Raw genomic sequence first — 18,535 nt, forward strand, 5'->3', positions numbered from 1 at the left:
GTGTGCCAAAACCACGATGTGATTATTAGGAACGCCGTCGTGCATCCAATGCACGGTGCACGGGCGTTTTTGCATTTCTCCCCAATCGAAATGCGGGCGGGCACTTGATTCCGTTCGCTCTGGCTTCGCAGCACAGCGCCACAATGGCGGGTAGAGCTTGGACCGCGCGGAATGCAATTCCGACCCAGCTTCCGTAGTACGAGCACCGTACACGTTGCTCGCTCCGTTTGGAGAAGACGTAATGAGCTCCGAGGACGCTTACATGCACTAGGAACCTGCGGCCAAAGCTTCGTGTCGTAAACCCAGCCAACGCGCCTGCGATATCCACCGAGCCGCACCGGCCTCATGCACACTCGTAAACATGGAGGCACCCGAAGCAAGACACCTCCCTCCCTCCACAAAAAGAAAAACGCTGGGACGCGCGCCAAACTGTACTGGTAGCTCGACGTTGGTACGGTGCCGAAAACGTGCGTAGCGTAAGACTGGAACCCCACTTTATAAGAGAAAGCGGCCAGGGCATCGTCCGTGTCGTCCGGACTGCACCGTGAGTCAGGTAACTGATGTCTAGCAAATTTAACCCAAAACCCGTGCATTCACTTGGGCGACATTTAAGTACATCACGATGCTGACGAAGTCTTCTTGCAGCGTCGGCCCTCGCTTGCTGGCGATGGCAGCGCGTGCCTGACTGCACGTACTCGTAAGGCACGGCAACACTGGGACGATACGAGACCAACAAGACGCTCACTCCAACGATCGACCGACTATTGTGCGTCACTGAAACCATTTGATCGTAGCAGGTCGACAACGACACAACCGACGAGCGCGAGTTTCACTGCGACGGGCTTTCTTGCCAACGGCACCGGCAAAATCGGCGTGCCGACCATCGTTAATTCGACGGAACCCAGCGCGATCGACCGTCAAACCGACAACACAACAGCGACAGCGTCTTCGCTTGTATATATATAATTAACCGTGCTCAAAATGAGTCAAACACGCCTGCCAAGTTGAAATGCACAAGCTTTAACCCTCTCAAGCCGTACCCATGAAGTTTGAGCCAATGTCGATCCTGTTCAGCGAAGGCTAAGCCTGACGCCGTGGAGTTCGTGCAACCGCTACCGGTGGACCTGAACTGAACTGTGAGCAGTTAGGTCGAACGAAACTGCTTTTATAGTTCAGTTCTGGCCGTAGCGATTTGAAATCAACCACACTTCACTTCGCACGGTGCGCACACAATAAGCGGTAAGTGGCGACACAGCGCTGTGCCAACATCTGTACGTCACCGTACCTGCAGGCTGTCGGTCGCATTCGCCACGTATATGGGTGGGCCTGTATGTACGTGTTGCTTTGCTAACACATTTCTCAATTTCAGAGATGCACTGTTTGCCTCTGCGTCTAGCGGCAAACAAGAGACTGTGTATTCGGCATACAGCAGCATAAACAACCGTTTCGCTCGGTTATACCAACGCCGTGTGAGCGATGGCATCCGCGCGTTTTCGTGAGAACAGCACGGCCTACAAATGAGCACTTACGCGAGCACAGTTTTCTCTAATAGACGAAACAACGTAAAAGTTTGCCCGCGCGGCACCAGCGCCGAATACTCCCCTAGCGGACCGAGGGAAGCAAGGTGGCACGTAATACTGCGATGTTGTCGGTTGCCACCGCAGCCTCGAAAACAAGAAAGGTCGAACGCCGCCCGTGAAGTTCTAGTTTTCCGGGAAAGTGGTACGAGAAGGACAGACGACAATCATGGCTACCTGCAGTGCGCCGAGTCAAGTAAGGCTCATACTTTCGCATTCGCGTGCAATATCACGGCCGCTCGATGAAAACGGTATTAGCCCCGAGAATTAGGAGTGGCGCCCTCTCGCGAGTGACGTCACGGCCAGGACGCCGCTCGCTCCGGCTCGCTCGGCTGCCGCGCGCGCTCGTTCCCTTCGTGTATGCTTGGGGTATGGGTGGCCCGAACCGTACGTATTGAAGAATACGTCGGCTTCTTTCAGCTGCCATACCTTAACCACAGTTTCTTCTTCAAAAGCGTGTGAGTCGAGAAACTTTGCGGCTTGGATATCGCAAGCTAAGTAGCGTTAAAGGGGTCTACTAGGTTTTGCAATGCATATATGCGCTGTGTCTATCGGTAAATTTTGACTAAAAAAAGAATATCTGCAAATTCAACGCGCGAAGTTGTGTATGATGCTTCGCTAAACATTTAACATTCCTTTAGTATTTAGCTATGAGAGGCATTGCATTTTACGTGGAAGAAAAATTTGGTAATTGGCGTCAACATGTTATCTGATTTTAGAAAGACACTGCCCAGCGAAGCTCTCATCATGATTCCTATTACTCTGGTGTGTTGTTCTATTCAAATATGGCCATTCATTAATGCGTAAAAAAAATAGTTAGGCGCGCATTTCTTATGAAAAAGTTTGCTGCTACTTTCATCCCCCTCTGAAACAGGCCTCCAAAAAACGAATTGCTAATGGCTGCTAACACGACGGCGCGTCATGTAGAGTATTTACATAGTTTTTCACAAACACCATAGTAGCAATGACTTGAGAGAAAAGTTTCGTTGTTAAGATCGAGAGCCACTCAATTGAAAGCGATGAAATGTTTCATAGTGGCCCTCAGTAGCCTTTATCGACAGTATGGCACACCCCTGATCACGTAAAGGTAGCAATCGACTGTCCGTATGGCGAGGCACGCTATGTTCGCGAAACCCATCAGTTCACTACAACTTCGAATTAAAACCATAAAGCATATTTTTTACAGCGCCAACTGGAATGGCTAAAGTTTTCTCGAGCTACTACACCGCAGCTTAGATTTCCTGTATACAAAAGGAAAATTGAAGCACCTTCTGTCTCACCATGTCTCGATCCAGCGTTATTCAATTATACAAACGGATAACTATTCGCTTCGTCGGTACATAAGAGAGAACCTTGCAGGCAAATTACGTCTGCTCCAATCCAATCGCAAACATTCATAAAGAAAGCACCACAAGCCTTGCATATACTTTCACTTGATTTCTGACCCTCCACCGGGGGAATTTCGATATCTTCAATATGTCCCATACTACTAATCATTGACGCTTCGAATTCTTTCTGGCTGCGGCTATGTGGTCCAGCAGGCATACTTCACTAAAAAAAATTGGGCCGAGCAGCCTGTGTCAGTTCGCCAAACAGATTCGTCATGTATATTCCTCAAGCAGCAAGCACCAGTAAATTTCTCAAGTGAGTTTGATTTGATTTAATAATTTCCATTTACACACACACATGTACAGAGGAGTGGTAAGTGGAGGTGGATGAGGGAAAAAAGTCGCACAGACGCGGCTTGAGGTAACCCTTAGGTACAATATGGCTGCATGGGGTAACACATCAAGCGCCATATAAATTACATTTATATAGTGGCCATAAAACATTGCAGTTATACAATATATGAAAGAACAGTGAAATATTTCCACAATAACAATGCAAAACACACTGCGGCATTGAAATAAATAAATGATATACACTAGGTAACATAGACAAAAAAAGAGGAACATAACATACATTATTAATCATTAACAAACGCGCTCTTAAGAGGTGAGTTGAACGTGTAGCACGGAAAAGGGAATATATATTGGTACATTCCTATTTGTACTCTGTAAATAGCTGTAAGCCTTCATTAACTTTACTTCAAGTTTCCGCCGCTTAAAAACATGAACACGTGAAGAACCGCCTAATGTTGACAAGCAGTTAAAGAAGCAAGTGAGGCGTGTAGAATCTAAGCTCCAGTATTAGTTAAGTCCCCGTGCTACTGCCGAGCGTTTCTGTGAGGAAATGCAAAAATTCGATATTATACCATGAACTACTCGTCGTGAGCAAACCTGTTTTAGCGGAATAAAATCAACGTAACTGCTGTAGAAGTCATATATAGCCAGCTTTGTGACATACTTGTTGCACCGCGGCAGGTATGGTATCATAACTGGATTCCTATAGGCTATGCTTTTGCGATTGTCTATCCGCGCATGAAAAACCCGCAATGGGGCTGGTCTGCGTCGCTTCGGCTGGCACTGTAGCGTTGCCTTCGAGAGCTGCATTGTTGTCTAAGAAATTAGCTCTTTGAATAAATGTTCGCAAAAGAAGACGTCGTGAAAATATATTTGAGACGACCACCATAAGTATACAAGCAGAGAGAACGAGGGCGAACAAACGGAAACACCGCACAAAGCGCCCGGACAACGCCCGAACTGTAGCAGACGACAGGCGCGAGTCCGTGCCCTGACGTCACGCGAGCGGCGCTCGCAGCGCCGCTCGTGTTCGTTCTCGGGGCTAATAGTGATATGCCTATTTCTAGCGCACGGCCGTTTGTTTAGTCGTGTCGCGTCGTTGAATTGTGGTGACAAACGCCGTTCGTTAGCGGTAAATGCATCATGCGTGTTGCGCCGCTTGACTCGACGACGCGAGCTCGATTCCCGGCCACGGCGGCCGCATTTCGATAGGGGCGAAATGCAAGAACAACCTTGTTACCGCGTGCTTTGATTTTTGTGCACGTTAAAGAAACCTGGGAGGGTAAAATTATTCCCGAGACTCCCCATTACGGCGTGCCTCATAATGATTTCGTGGTTTTGACATGGTTTTGGCACTTAAAACCCCCGAATTTATTTGAATGCACTGTGCCTTCCCTCGCGATCGGCATGGACGAGCTCAAGAGAATTATTTCCCTTTTCCAAACGCTACAACTTAAGTTACTAGTTGTGCAGGTAACGAAAGGGGCCGCGCCCTACTTTTCTGTGGTAGCCGACCGTATTTAAGGAAGTTGCGGTCGTCGCGTGCGTCGGTAAGCGGCAGATCGGAAAGCAGCCGCTCGAGACGTGCGCGTTATGTTTGTTGTTTGCCCATGCCTTTTAAGTTCACAATATCCAAGCATGCTTTAAGGTAATTACCACCTTTCACATTCTTCCTGATTTACTCTTCTTGCCAAAAATCGTTCCCTGTAGTAGCCGGCCATCGGCGTGAGCTTACTTCAGTGAACTTGATTTAACTCGAATTGCTGCGTTAACTATAGCCTATAATAATGCAGTTCTCTTCGTGCCATGCAGTGATGTTATGTGACAAGAAATAGGCAGCACAAGTTACAGGCATCTCCGAATCACCACATATTAAAGGCATGTACAGTTTGCCAAAAACATCTTAATTTGTGATTTGCCTGAACCTAAGGCAGAGGGGGCATAAGGAGCTATTAGCTAGGCCACGTTGCTGAAGATGGGAAGACTGTCTTTCTCGTTAGTATAGTGCCATGCTTATTGGTGCCTTGTGTTCTTTCTGTGCTCGCAGTGGTGATGACACTCCCTGGGAGACATCAAAAAGCACGCGAATTTGCAGCATCGATTTCGTCGGCAACTGCAAGAGTGACCGAAGTCAGCACCCATCATAGATTCTTACCATCTTCCTGCCTGCATGCAGAAAGAAAGCACCAGATCGAGACAGGGCGATAAGGTATGGCTGGCAGTGTGCAAGTATCATAACTTGTAGTGGTAGCACTCTTGTAGAATAATATATGCACGCAACCACATGAACGTTACCTTTGCAAACATATTATAGAGAGTAATTTAATTCCAACAATAGATACGCACACATATTGTCTCATTTCTATGCGATGTAGATGGGGGCGGCTTCTAACGCACCAATGAAAATCACAGCAGACTCCAGAACGTGCCTCTCTGAAGTGACAGAACCGTCAACAAGCAGCCCACTGAATCTGCAGTCATCGAGTAGTATGACAACAGAAGTTCCTGCTGCCAGAGTGACTTATGTTGTACTTGGAATAAAAGTGGCTAAATTTCTGAACTTGGTGCATACCTCTTACTCGACGTCGTATACGATCGTGTCGGACACCTGTGAAACGCACTTGGCGTTCACTGCCACATCACCGTCCACAATTTGTTCAACGCCGTACACGTGCGGAAGCAGACGCTCCCCTTTCTTGAGGTTGCCGCCACGAAAAAAAGCTGTCGGCTTCGGCAACCTTCTTGAAACCGCACTGCAATCTTTGCATCGCTGTTGCGCAAGCAGGCGATCTGCCGCCGTCGAAAACGGAGCGCCGTGAGAACGAGCAGCGAAGAAAAGCGCGGACGAAACAATGTAAACAAAGCGGAGACTGCGCCACGGCGCGACCGCGCTGCTTGACGTTTCCACATTGGGGGTGCTGTCAGGAGGCGCAGTAGCGCCGCCTGGCCATGGTTTTCTCGTCTATAACGCTCTATGGCACTCTGAAATTGTAAGTATGATGGAGTGAAAGAAAAGCGTGAATGAGTTAACAGGCCGTAACATAGGTATCTCGATCACAGTCGCCGTTGTTTAAGTAGTTCGGCCGCTCATACTGACTCATCTCGGGGTGTTCCAACACGGCACATATGCGCAGATATGCATGTTTTGCTACGTTTTGACACTATTTCGTATCAGTGATGCAGCTGTTACACAATATTTGACGATAACACCGATCTGCGGATGCAGATGTCGATGTAAACAAATGCACCGCTTTAATAAATCCGACGCAGAAGGCTGCGCTCGAAGACTTCTTGAATATGCGAAATGTCTAAATAACGCGTGAAAAGAATACAAAAAGCGACGTCCAATTGCAGAAATCAGTGACAAATTCCAAAGCAGACGCGTGTCGCCTAACGGAACTCGGCGTGACTTTATCGGCCGCACTGTTCGCGGAACAGCGCACTCAGGCCTGCTCACCCAGTAGTCGGTGAGCGCAACATGGCTTCCAGGAACGACATGCTGCCCCAAAGAAGCCATTAATAGTGATTCGCGATGCACGAAACGCACAACCGACGCGCACGCAACGTGCGCGCAGGTGCGCAAATCAACCGGCGAAAGACCCGCGACCCTTTCAAAACGTTTTCAGCGGCGTGCGGCAGAGGGCAGCACAGGACAATGAAAAAGGCGGATTGGCCCACTGAGCGACGTATTTAAAGCTTACGTATTTTCCGCTTAATCGCCACTGAAATTGTGGTATTTCCTATTCCCTTTGAACTTTTCACTCCCCTGTCTTTGCTTTCTAGACGAAACTTGGTGTCATTCCTATTATGATTCCTGGCCAATCCGCTATAGCGTAGGTGTTCGCCATATTTTCGACGGAGATCAAATGAGGTCTCTCGCCATGCAACACGGGAGAAAGAGAAGAAGAAGAAGCTCTCCTTCAGCGCGTTGATTTCGCAATTTCATTCCTTACGGAATCTAAACGAATGCCCTGCTAAATTCCTTTCTTTTTGTTTTTACTTTTAAATTAATTATTACCCATTCAATATTACCTTCCTGATTTTATTTAACAGGTAATTCTGCGCTATTCAATGCTATTTCAATAGCTATTAGGAAACTTATGTTCCATAATAATTTCGAATAATCCACCCATTTCTTGGCCGATCCCCCATCGTGGGTAGGAGCCACACGCATCACAGGCTACAACAACAACAACAATTTCTCTCATGGGTGAGTTATATCATTCTTACTCATTTCGCAGAAAAAAAAATGGCTGTGGCTTAGCTAAGGTTAAGCCCAGGATGCGAAGCATACTAGCCTTTATTTTAGTTGTTGAACCACTGTTTAGCCTGGTGAACTGCTGTTGCTTGGCTATATTTGGTTCGGCTAGACGAAGAAACAACTCATGCATTACTCTGCTTCGCCTTCAAGAGTGGAACGCGACAGCGTTCCCGTCGACCCGCCAGCGACTACGCGCCCCGCATTGGACGCGGTGAGCGTCGAGCAACGCAGCGTTCGGCGCGGCAGCGAAATGTGCGCCTGAGCAAGCGACGCACGCCCGAGCCTTATGGCGTTTTTCACTGGTCGATTCGGAGCAGGATTTTTTGCTCCGCGGCAACGAATCCGAATTTCACTGGTCGATCTGGAGCGGGTTGGCGCGTTCCACTGGTCGTTTCGGATCAAGTCGCTCCGCGCCGGATCGCTCTCACTTGCTCCGCCGCCGAGACGCGGATTCGGGCGGAAATAGAACGCGTCACATGGCGTCACTTCCGTCTTCAAGCGAAATCGGTACCCGGTCGGTACGCACAACATTGTGTTGGACATAGTTTGCGGAACCGGTTTGTGTCACGTGCACGCAGACTTCCTGTGTGATCTCCCGCGGAGCGTTCGTGCGCTCCACTGGCAGACTCGGATTGGTGAAAGCCGAGCGCTCGCTCGAGGATTCAGGCGGCTGCTCCAGATCGACCAGTGAAAAACGCCATTAGAAACAGCTCGTTTCTAAGGCAACACCGCATTCACTAGAGGCGCTTTTGTACCGCTTTGAAGCATCGTACTCGTGGCTCAGTGGTAGCGTCTCCGTCTCACACTCCGGAGACCCTGGTCTCCGGAGTGTGAGACGGAGACGCTACCACTACCACTACCGCTTTGAAGCATCGTACTCGTGGCTCAGTGGTAGCGTCTCCGTCTCACACTCCGGAGACCCTGGTCTCCGGAGTGTGAGACGGAGACGCTACCAACTCTCGCAAGATGGGAGACCCCCATCTTGCGAGAGTTGAGCGACGCCGCGAGCGACGGCGCGAGTTGGAGCCCCGTTTCTCCTCTGTCGTGACGTCACGGTGTTACGTGGTATGGCATGGAATCAAAGGTCATTGAAGGCGACACCGCCGCGCCTGAGGAGCTGGGTTGAGCTCTCGTAATATGCTTCGCATAAAAAGGAGACGGAAGGAAACCAGATTGAATGGGCCACTCTAATTAGTTCGATATACAGCTGTGCCAAAATAATTACTCTAAAGTTATGTCTCAGACACACTTGCGTGTCCTGTGGGTCGGTTATGGCATTGAATTGTGCCGGTACCTCTCCCGGCCACGGTGTAAGGTAATAATAGTTTTAGGCGATGGCACTTGCCCGGCCGGCGGGGAGACGCGTTCATTTTGTAGTTCCGGCTAAACGCAGCTCTCTGGGGAGTAAATTGACCCTTTGCGCTCTGTTACGAGCTTTCTCCGCGACCGGAACCAGAGAAACCTGAAAAAGTTGGTACAGATTCGCGATACGTCAAAGCAGTGGTGTGTAGAACACGAGCACAAGTAGAACGAGCCCGACAACACAAACGCTGGCTTTGAACTGACAGGTCTACAAAGTGCCTTTAGAGAGCGGCCAGTCGCGCGGCAATTTAGGGTGTGTTCGCGGGCTTCTTTCATGCTTCGAAACACTTTTGTGTGTAGCACGTATTGAGCAACAGAAAGCAGTACTGTATTTTTTTATGTTGTTCTACAATTTTCCCATTGACACTTCTCATCTGTTTATAATATTCATTCATTTAATAAAGCGAATCGCTCAATAATCGTCGAGGGATTCTGCACAGTTTTTGCGGCTGGCTGAACTCGTAGCCATAGTTTCACGGCGCGTAGTTGGCGAGATGGAGGACAGACCCATTCTCGTGAGGGGTAACACAAGTTTCTATGGCGCTGAGCTCTCTTCGACACGTCGTTTCAGATGTGCTGTCAAGAATGGCGAGCTACACTGCAAGATTGCCACCCAGTTACGACCGGGGAACAAGACACGCATCCCCCACTCTCCGTCGCTTCAGCTAGGATGCGTTCGATGAAGCGGGCTTTGTGCTGACACCGCCGCCATTTCTCCAGCCCCATCGCCGTTGTGACGAAACGAGTTCGGCGGGCGAACTATTGTGCCCGAGCTCTCCAGCGCGGACCTGATCTGCTACGCGTGAACGAGCTGCCGCGGGAAAGCCGTTTTTTGTTGCTTCCCACGCGCCTTCCGGGACGCAGGACAACGAGGTACCCACCATGGCTCCGAGCTTCCCGGAACGGCGCCCCTCTGACGTCAGCGCCGGACATCGGAATGTCTGTGCCTATGTGTGCGTAAACTGTTCTGCGGAACGGCGCCCCTCTGACGTCAGCGCCGGACATAGGAATGTGTGTGCCTATGTGTGCGTAAACTGTTCTGCGGGGCGGCGCCCCTCTGACGTCAGCGCCGGACATCGGAATGTGTGTGCCTATGTGTGCGTAAACTGTTCTGCGGGGCGGCGGCAAGTTGACAATGAGTAAACGAACGTTCGCGTCACCTTGTATCGCGGGAGGACCGAGTGCATAAAAACTGCTGTGGTGCGAATGCTGGACTGACACACTTCTCTTGAGCAGTCATGTTAGACTGATACACTTCTCTCGTGCAGTCATGTTGGACTGACACTCTCTTTCTCAAGCAGTCATGTTAGACTGATATAAATACTGTAAATAAACCCATAATCCTCGTTCTCTATGAGAAGCAGTCCTTCCCTTCATCAACGTACTCAGCGTGTATAAGTTGGACGACGGCATGGGCCAGCTACCTTCGAATTCATGCCGGAATCCAATCTTGACAACGGATCACGAGCGATGGGATTGAGCCCCCAATCCTGACAACTGGCTGACAGCGGTGAGATGGACTTTGCGACATGGTGCTGTATCTGCGGTGAGTGCTTGGTTCTTGCTTTGACTCTCTAGGCTTCATTTTGTGGTTGTCCTGTTTAGAACTGTAGGGAAGCTAGATTGTTGAGTGTTAGCTAGTTTGTGTTTTCCTAGCTAGATTTAGAGAGCAGAATCAAGGCAGTAAAGCAGCAATCATGGAGTTAAGGACACTGCTGAGAGACGAGTTGTTTATTGTTGGTGAGGAACTGGGCCTAGATGTACGCAAGAAAATGCTAAAATCGGAATTATTGGAGCTAATTTCCGAAAAGGCCACTGAGGAAGAAATTGAAATGGGGTTCGAACTTCCGAAAAAGAAAAAAGAACGAGAGAGAAAAGAACAAGAGAGAGAGGAAGGGGATAAAGATCGCGAGTTAAGAAAAATGCAACTTGAACTTGAAAGCAACCGTTTGGAGTTGTTTCAAGGAAGTGAAGGCGCTCTGGGACGATCAAGTGAGGCAGAATCGTACCGCATGGACAGACTATTAAAGCCATTTGAGGTCGGGACCGACATAGGCTTGTTCCTATGCAATTTTGAAAGGACTTTCGAAAAGATGAACTTCGGCCCGAGTACATGGCCACAGCGGTTGCTGTCTATAATGCCGTGTGAGGCGGCGGAAGTAATCGCCAGATTGAGTGCACAGGATGCATATGATTATGCAAAAGTTAAGGCTAGTCTCCTGAAGAAATACCGCCTTTCAGCCGAAGCTTTTCGGCAAAGGTTTAGGAGCACAGGGAAGAAAGATAGCGAGGGCTATCCAGAGTTTGCATATAGCTTAAAGGCCAACCTAGTCGAGTGGCTTAAAAGCGCGGAAGCGTACGACAGCAGAGACATGATCATTGAATGCATGTGTCTAGAGCAGTTTTACAAAACTTACAAAACCATCCCCCAAGCTGTGAAACTGTGGGTGCAAGACAGAGGGAATGTAAACACTGTGGAAAGGGCGGCCGAATTAGCCGAAGAGTACGCAACCCGTAGAAAGTTGAACGCCGAGGACGGAAACTTGCACGGTCGAAATGGACCGCGGAAACCATTTCCGTTCAAAAAGGGTGCGCAGACTAGACGATCGGAGCCTGTACACATGGCGGAAAAGCCCGCAGAAAAGAGCGAGGAGAAACTTAACGGAGAAACCGCACAAAAAGAACAGAAAAGAAAATTCGAATCTTTTAGACCAATTCACTGTTACAAATGCCACAAACTGGGACATATAGCTGTAAACTGCGGGAAGCCTAGCGTAGTTTTCTCTTACGTGGAGGAAAAGGATGAGCATATGGAACTTTTAAGTCCGTATCTCCACGACCTGCAAGTTAATGGAAAACCATGCCGAATGCTAAGAGACAGTGCCGCCACGATGGACATTGTCCATCCGTCTTACGTGATGGTAGATGACTTCACCGGAGAAGTAGCATGGATAAAACAGGTTGTAGAAGAACACAGCGTGTGTTTGCCCATGGCCAAAGTCAAAATCAATGGACCATTCGGGGAGCTAGAGACTGAGGCTGCAGTTTCAGTAAAGTTTCGTTCGTTCTCTGTCCTCGCTTCACTGTTGGAACCTGAAGCTTCTCGGACGACGATCGGCAGTTGTTGATCAAACGCAGGCAGGAAGCGATGAGATCAGATGTACAAGAAATATTTATAGGTAAACTTTTCTATATACATGGCAGGTAAAACAAATACATTACAAACTTGAACAATTGAGAAACAAAGTCTCACTCTTCGACTGTCTCAATGACTGTTAGAGCCCAGACTCGTTTTAACGTACATAGTACGGAGGCTCACTAATCTATCAGCAATCCCGATTTCAGCCAAGTCTGAGGGACAGCATGTCGTCCCGATTTTTATAGCCCAAATATACAAAGAAAAAAAAAGGCGGTAGGGCTGTTGGCGCGTCCCACAGGTTCAGTTGCCAATCAGAGTCAACCGTTTGTTAAGCCACAACCCACAGGGATGGGCTTACTCTCAAAAATAAACATATTGGAAAACAAAGCTCTTTTCCTTCTTTCCTAAAACTCCGTTGCCCTCTCATTTCTACGTAGTTAGTGACGGGCTCAGCAAAACCCGCCAGGCCCGACCAAGTTATCGCTAGACCGCCTCAAATCCCAACGGCGTCTAGGCCGCAAATGTCTCGGAAGCAGGGGCATCGACACCACGTAGTGCCGCTGTACTCAAAGTTTGGCCGTGTGGGAGACGGATGGCCCTCCTTGTCCTTCAAACTTATTGTCTACAAGACAAAGTTCTCCGAGTGCGTGTTTACAAGACGCCGCCGTCCGAATGCACTCTTCACGTGTGCACCGCACCCCTACAACGTGCACTGTAAGCTGGCCTTCGACACCACACAGTGTAGGGGTTGAAGGACGGGCTTCGGGATGAAAAACACAACTTGGGAGGATTTATTCTACATTATGTACAGGGAGGTGAGACGTCAAGTACCAGCCGTACTGTCATTACGGGCCGGCAGCAACTCGGACGCTGCGGCCCGCGGCAAGAAGTTCGAGAGAGGTGAATCAGGGAATGTCCTGGTCTCTCTGGAAGGCTTCTTATCAACCCTTCGAGCACTGTAAGTCACGTCATGTTTGACCAATGGGAGAGTCCGCTCAGATGACGCCATTCTCAGCCAATGGTAGGCGCCCGTGTCGCGGTGTCGCACCTGGCGGCTCTCTGCGGTCTTGCCTCGCAGACTGGCAATGCACTTCTTCCAACGAGGAGAAGGGGAGGGCTGCTCATGCTCCATTGTCCGAGGCCCACCTGCTCCCGGCGCTACGGCCCCACAGCGGTAGCAAATGTCTTCTTCAAAGGCGAAGAGAGGTACGCTTGGGCCTTCCCGGCACGTCTGGCTGTTACGGCGCATTACCGCCGTCTTGGTTTGCACCTGTCTTGTGGCCTTCAACTTGTTTGCCTGGGCGCTCCTCTGGAATGTGCTTTTCCTGCTTCTGCATTTCTCAATTAGCTGTGCTGCGTTTCGAAGTGGTTTGGGGAACTCGAAGTAATCGCAGGAAACAGCTCCATATCTAACAACAGGCAGTCGCACCCAACAACAAGGCTGGTGATTGCGTTCCGGACGCGTAGCAGAATAGATCCCTGCTCCGTATATGCGGCACGGGGTCAAGGTTGCTAAGCCCTTCTTAACCGCGGCGGCGCCTCCACTTAGTCAGGTACTCGGGCGCCAGACCCGCCATACCGCGTACAACGGTCCCTTTCAAGGCTGGTCTGTGCGGATTCGTGTGACCGTCGGCGGACTGCCAACACCGTGCGCACAATACCGACTTCCCGGAATCGGCACTCGCCCTCCTGGCGCCTGCCGCGATGCGTCACCCAACACAGCGCGGTCCGTGACCCCACATAACACAGAAATGGTTGCCCCGCTGACATGAGGGGGGGGGGGGAAGGGCACCCCCTCTCTATACACACAGCACGTGGCCGATTCGTGACACTTAAGCACACGAACAATCAGAGCGACCTTACAGTTTCCAAATTTTTGTCACTGCAGTATCCTTACATCTTTTCGAATCGTTCGAATCAGTTAATTACTGCGTGACAAAGGGCTCAAACTGGGAGAGGGCATAGTACAAGCATTGACCCGAGGCCAAGCTCGTAAGATCGCGGCGCTTTCGGCTGAAAATGCACAAGCTCCTCCAGCGGAAGCAGGAAAGGGAATAACTGTAATACTTGAATCCGAGCTAGGCCCGAGGGACAAAAGAACAGTTGAGGAGAGCCTGCCAGCTGACCAGCTCAATGAGAGCGTAGCACTAGAGTGTCAAAGTTCTAGCCTGCAGGAAGAGCAAGCTGACGCACTCACAAGCGAGACAGGGTCGTTATTATCACCGGCCTCAAAGAACTTTGATCAGCTCTTACGTGTGGATAGAGAGTCACTGGCAGCCGAGCAAAATAATGATGAGAGCTTAGCTAAATTGCATGACACAGCTAAAGAAGGCATTGCTAGGCGCAACGTGACGATACATGAGCGAGGAGGATTGTTGTATCGGAACTACAGAGATCGAAAGGGTAGGATTTTAGATCAGTTAGTCGTACCTACTAAGTACAGGGAGGAGCTTTTGAGTCTCTGTCATGGAAATGGGTGGTCCGGCCACCTAGGCATAAACAAATCAAAGGAAAGATTGCTTATGGAATACTACTGGCCTGGCTGTTTCAAAGACGCAGAAAACTTTGTAAGATCATGCGACGCCTGCCAGCGTTCTGGTAAACCAGGAGAGACATGGAAAGCTCTACTGAAGGTAGTGCCCTTAATAACAGAGCCTTTCAGACGACTTGTAATAGACACGGTAGGGCCTCTTTCAAAAACAAAATCGGGCTACAGGTACTTGTTTACCATGCTGTGTCCGGCTACCAAGTTTCCAGAAGCAATCCCTTTGAAAGAGCTCTGTTCCACCGAAGTAGTAGACGCGCTTTTGACAGTGTTTGCGCGAGTTGGGTTTCCAGCCGAAATTCAGGCAGATCAAGGGTCAGTATTCACGAGCGCACTGACTTCCACATTCTTGCAGAAGTGCGTAGTAAGGTTAATACACAGTTCGGTCTATCACCCTCAGTCAAACAGTGTAGAGAGGTGGCATTCGGTGCTTAAGCGAGTTTTGCGTGCGCTCTGTTACGAGCACAAGGAGGACTGGGAGAACTGTCTGCTGGCAACTTTGTTCGCTTTGCGAACGGTTCCACGTGAAGCGACAGGGTTCTCGCCAGCAGAACTAGTGTATGGGAGGACACTCCGTTCTCCACTAAGAATGTTAAGAGAGATGTGGGAGGAAAGAGGGGAGAGTCCAACAGTGGTTGAATACGTGCTAAAATTGCTGGAACGGCTAAGCGCAACCCAAGAACTAGTCGGAAAGAACATGGCAGTAGCTCAAAAGAACGCCAAATTCTATTACGACAAGAATGCGAGGCTTCGTACGTTTAACGCCGGAGACCAGGTAATGATCCTCAAACCTTCAAGAAAGAACAAGCTTGAAGTCCACTGGGACGGGCCCGTTAAAGTGTTGCACAAACTTTCAGATACTAACTATGCTCTGAAAATTCCAGGTCGCAGGAAGGAGGTGAGGATATATCACTGCAATTTGATGAAGCCGTATATAGAGCGGAGCGGAGTCGTTAACTATACCATCAAAGAGCAGGATGGCACTAGTACCAAGTTTAAGGAGTATAGGGCGACCTCCAACTCTGAAATCAGCCTAGAAGAAGTAGTAGAAGACTCGGTAAGCTCGCACTCTCTAAGACCCGAGCAGCTAGATGAGCTAAAAGAGGTGTTAGGGGAATATCTCGACAGATTCAGCGATCGGCCGGGTAGAACCGAACTAATAATGACTGAAATTGAGCTGACATTAACCGAACCAGTAAGATCAAAGCCTTACAGGGTGTCTCCAAGACAGAGAGAGATTATGGAGGCAGAGATACAGCGCATGCTAGAGTTGGGAGTTATTGAGCCCGCTGAGAGTGACTACACGTCACCACTAATACCCGTAGAAACCCCTAACAAGGACCCTCGTCCGTGTGTTGACTACAGGAAGTTAAATGCCATCACTAGGGATCAGCTGTACCCGATACCCAACATTGAGGAACGAATTGAAAGAGTTAGCGCTGCTAAATACATTTCAACTATAGATCTCGTGCGGGCGTACTGGCAAGTTCCCCTTTCAGAAAGTGCCAGCCGCTATGCCGCATTCATCTCACCTGTAGGCACTTTTCGCCCTCTCGCACTCAGCTTCGGGCTGAAGAACGCGCCGTTTAGCTTCTCTAAATTAATGGATATTGTCCTAAAAGACTTGCAGGAGTTTGCCTTGCCTTATCTTGATGATGTAGCAATGTTTTCGGACAGCTGGGAACAACACGTATCGCACCTCAAACAGGTGCTCTCACGGTTGAGGGAAACCGGCTTAACGATGAAAGCGGAAAAGTGTAGGTTTGGTTGTTCGCAGGTTACTTATCTGGGTCATGTTGTCGGTCAGGGCATGAGACGGCCGGCCGAGCTGAAAATAGCTACGGTTGGAGAATTTTCCCAGCCGTGCACGAAAACAGACCTTCGTTCATTTTTGGGACTTGTGGGGTACTATCAACGGTACATTCCGAATTACTCGCAATGGGCAAGTCCATTAACAGACGCCCTCCGAAAGGGAGCACCGAGTAACGTACACTGGGATAACGACAAAGAGAACGCTTTCCAAAGTTTGAAAACGCTATTGGTTTATCGCCCTGTGCTTCGCGCGCCAGACTACACAAAGGAATTCATAGTTCAATGCGACGCAAGCGACAGAGGTATGGGCGTGGTACTTACTCAGGTCGGCGACGATAACGAGGAGCATCCTATCCTCTATGCCAGCCGTAAACTAAATGTAAGATAGAAAGCCTACAGCGCTTCAGAGAAGGAATGCGCTTGTTTAGTTTGGGCTGCCCAGAAGTTGTCGTGTTACTTGTACGGAGCGAAGTTCATCTTAGAGACCGACCACTGTCCTCTGACGTGGCTCAATCAAATGTCACACAAAAATGGCCGCTTGCTCCGATGGAGCCTCACTCTCCAAGAGTACAACTTCTCCGTTAGATATAAGAAGGGAAAGTTGCATAGCAATGCGGATGGTTTGAGCAGGCTAATTTGAATTCTGCGTTTGAGGGTCCCGCCTAAATTTTAGGGTTATTAGTTTTAATTTTTTTGAGCCAAGAAGATCTCCTCTCATTTAGCAGGATTCCCTCCGTGATTGTTGAATTTGTCAGCACGAAATTGCTTCAGAAAGTGGCATAACGAAATGCAGCATTTTTTTTGTTTCTGCACTTATGCTTTTTTTTTAAAGCCTAGTGGGTCTAAGGTGAGAGCCAATGTACGTCATCTCGGTGCAGAGCCGTGTTGTGGGGTTCATTTTGCAGTTGCCTGTCCTTGTTGGATGTTTTGGGGCGGTGACATCAAGGCACAAGTGGTCGCTGCGAGCCAAGACATCAATCCCCCCCTGACCAGCAGCCGTTCTCTTCCTGCCTAGCGGTTATCAGCGCTAGACAGTCTAGATTTTTCGGGCCATGGAGGCGCTGTTAAGAATGGCCAGCTGTCGTGCAGGATTGCCAGCCACTTACGACAATGACGGCAACCTCCCGGCGCTGTTAAGAATGCCCAGCTGCAGTGCAAGATTGCCACCCGCTTACGACTATGACGGCCAACATACCGGGAGCTTCGCCGCTAACCACAGCGTGACTAAATCGACTTTGTGACGGAATGAGTTCGTCGGGCCAACTATTGTTCCCAAACTCCCCAATGCGCTACCCGGAACGGCTCCGAGTTCTACGGGGCCCCTCTGACGTCGACTCCGGACATTGGAATGTGTGTGCCTTTGTGTGCGTAGGCCGTCCTGCGGGAGGCGGCTAGTTTTGCGATGACGAAACGAACGTTCGCTGCCTTGTATCGCCAGCGGACCGAGTGTTTAAAAACTGCTGTTGTGCGGATGCTCGACACACTTCTCTTGAGCAGTCATGTTGGACTGACACTCTCTCTGAAGCAGTCATGTTAGACTGATGTACTTTCCCAAACAGTCATGTTAGACTGATATAAATATTGTAAATAAACCCATATTCCTCGTTCTCGATGAGAAGCAGTCCTTCCCTTCATCAACGTCCTCAGCTTGGATAAGTTGGACGACGGCATGGGCCAGCTACCTTCTAATTCATGCCCGACTCCAATCTTGACAACGGATCACGAGCGACGGGATTGAGCCCCCAATCCTGAAAGGATGAACATTTTCCATTTAAGTGCAAGGTCTGTCTTGCCAAAACGGGATGACCTACTGCTTCTCTTCGATTCCGGTGGTACTCATTTTCATGCGCTGATGTTTACCGAGACATGGTACAGCGAGGATTCTGAGCATTTCGTGCTCCCGGATTATAGCCATTTCTATTTGAATCGGCGGGAGAGACGTGGTGGTGGTGTGTCCTTGCAGATGAATCTTCCAGTTTTCCAATTATTGAATGATTTTACTACTACATTAGGCTATAAAATTTTGTGCTATAAGAACGATAAAAATGCGTTTGGCATTGTGTATAGACCACCAAATGACAGTATTCCAGCATTTCTTATTTTCTTTAGCAATTTGTTTCCAGATGCAAATGAAAATGGATACACGCTAACACTAGG

Source organism: Dermacentor albipictus, chromosome 9 (genome assembly GCF_038994185.2).
Source record: "Dermacentor albipictus isolate Rhodes 1998 colony chromosome 9, USDA_Dalb.pri_finalv2, whole genome shotgun sequence".
NCBI classification, from domain to species: domain Eukaryota; kingdom Metazoa; phylum Arthropoda; class Arachnida; order Ixodida; family Ixodidae; genus Dermacentor; species Dermacentor albipictus.